Raw genomic sequence first — 2,500 nt, 5'->3', positions numbered from 1 at the left:
AAAAGTTGATTAGACAAAAAAGAACAAAAATTGAAAGTTGATTCGATGCAAAAAGGATTAAAGGAAAAAGGTGCTGATTAGACATAAGCACGACTAAAAGGCTGCTGAGTTACAAGAATATCTGTGACAAAGGTAGGATGCGCGCGCGCGCGCGCGCGCGTGTGTGTGTGTGTGTGTGTGTGTGTGTGTGTGTGTGTGTGTGTGTGTGTGTGTGTGTGTGTGTGTGTGTGTGTGTGTGTGTGTGTGTGACGAAAACCCGCCCAGAGATTCTTCCTCCCCAACAGCGCACGAGCAATTTTTGCAATGAATAGGTGCAGATGTTGAAACTCTCACGCAGATGACCTCCACTGTTCGTTTATCATTACTAATTGTCTAGTTGATGACGAGGAAATGTGATAAGATATTAATATATCTACGATGTTTTACGAAAGGGTAATCGAGGAAGGGAAACGATTTTCCTACGTATTAGGAAAGAATTAAAAATGGTGTGGAGAAACCATGAGAGAGGAAACATATGCATACACTCACACACTCACACACACACACACACACACACACACACACACACACACTAGATACGAGCATATATAAGCAGCAGGAATATCTCCCTCTGGGTCACTCTCACTCACGCTTCACGTCAAGCCTCACCATGAAGCGTAAATTCACGTCAGCTGTCCTCCTCCTCGTGCTCGTGGGTAAGTCTCCCTCCCTTTGATATTTTATTAAATAGACAAACGTTTTTTTTTTTTAAGCTCCCCTTGTCTATTCACTTCCATCTCGTCCGGTTATCAGCCCTTCTCTTGTATTCATCCTTCACTCTCCGATTTCTCCCTCCTCCCTCTTTCAGATTTCTCGCGCCTCTGCTCATGGCTTTCTTCCCTCGCCTCCTTCCTTACAGGTGCTTCTCCCGGCACAGCTTCCTACTCTTCGGAGACGCGTTGCTTTGCCGACCAAAACCAGCACGGGGAGTGGTATGACTTCAATGAGGCGGTTCCCGACCTCAGCCCCTACCACTTCGACAACACCATCGGAGAGTATCAGGAGAGACGGGGATGTAAGTCGCAGTCAGGGTCGGAATAGCACAGTTAATGAGATTCTTATTATTAGTATTTCATCATAAAACGTTATTGTTATTGTCATTATTCTTATTGTTTTATTATTGTTATTATATCATCATCATTGTTATTGTTTATCATTATTATTATTATTATCTTTATTATTATTTATTATTATTATTTTTTTTATTTTTATTATTTATTATTATTATTATTATTATTATTTTTTATTATTATTTTTATTATTATTATCATTACCATTATTATTGTTATTATTATTATTATTATTTATTATTATTGAAAAAGTTTCTTTAGATCGCTAATTAAAATCAAACACCGATTTCACTACCAGCGACCTAGGGTGATTGAAGTTTGGGGTAAGGGGAAACACCAACAAAAATATGCAAAAAAAATGCAAAACTATTACAAATTAAAACATCTAGTCAAATCAATTCACGAACCCTAAAAAAAAACGTTTCAGATCGGGTAAGGCCCTTCTGAGAACATGCGCTATTTTTTGGACTTTATAAGGCCAAGTGCTCCAAAAACAACAGGCAAAGTTTTGGTTTTTAAATACCACATCTTTTCCTTTTTTATGTTATTATTTTATTACCACCACCACCACTACTACTACTACTACTACTACTTCTATTGTTTATTATTATTATTATTATTATTATTATTATTATTAAATTTTTATTATTATTATTATTATTATTATTATAGTAATAATAATAATAATTATTATTATTATTATTTTATCATCATCATCATTATTATTATTATCATGATTTTACTAGTAGTATACAGAGGTCCTTATTCTTCCTCGCACAACGCAGGGGTGTATTATGAGAACGTCGAGTACAATACACACCAAGCAGGCCTTGTGTTCTGGCCAGTGGTTTTCGACTTCAGTGGCAACGTTCCAGGGCAGTATGCAAATATGGTGAGAAAGGAAGGTGGTGGTGTCAGTGGGAATGAGGATTAAGAATGGCAGTGGTGAAGTTCGTAGTTATGACAACAGCCCTTGGCAACAACGGTGCGTAATACAACCTCATGACTCTAGTGACAAAAGTGACATGATAATTAAATGATAATAATGATAATCTTATGACAGGCTACCTCTCTGCGATACGCCGGAAATCCGTACAGCTTGAATGATGAGCAAAGGACAGTGTACTCTGGCGAAGCTTTCACTGGCGATGAGTTGATGGGGAAAAAACGATGCAGCTAAAAAGGTTACCTCGGTGATGATGTCTCATCCATCATTATTGTCGGTCAAAGGTTGGGAAATTCTATGAGTAAGTGGTGTGTGTGTGTGTTGGGGGTGGGTTAAGTGTGTATATTATGTGCCATTTTGATACGTCCTGTGTTCTTTGGTGTGGGTTCTCGCCTCATTATCCTCATGCACGCGTAAAGCAGTTCTGTTGACTTTTTCGACCCGC

At 38.1% G+C, this 2,500-nt stretch overlaps 1 pseudogene; it reads left to right on the top strand.

Annotated features, from left to right (window-relative positions):
* The first annotated feature begins 561 nt into the window (after positions 1-561).
* LOC119569895 lies at positions 562-2,356 on the top strand (annotated as a pseudogene).
* Positions 2,357-2,500: the final 144 nt, after the last annotated feature.

This window comes from Penaeus monodon, unplaced genomic scaffold, assembly GCF_015228065.2.
Source record: "Penaeus monodon isolate SGIC_2016 unplaced genomic scaffold, NSTDA_Pmon_1 PmonScaffold_19666, whole genome shotgun sequence".
NCBI lineage: Eukaryota > Metazoa > Arthropoda > Malacostraca > Decapoda > Penaeidae > Penaeus > Penaeus monodon.
The sequence above is the reverse complement of the archived record's forward strand: the minus strand, read 5'-3'. Positions and strand labels throughout refer to the sequence as shown.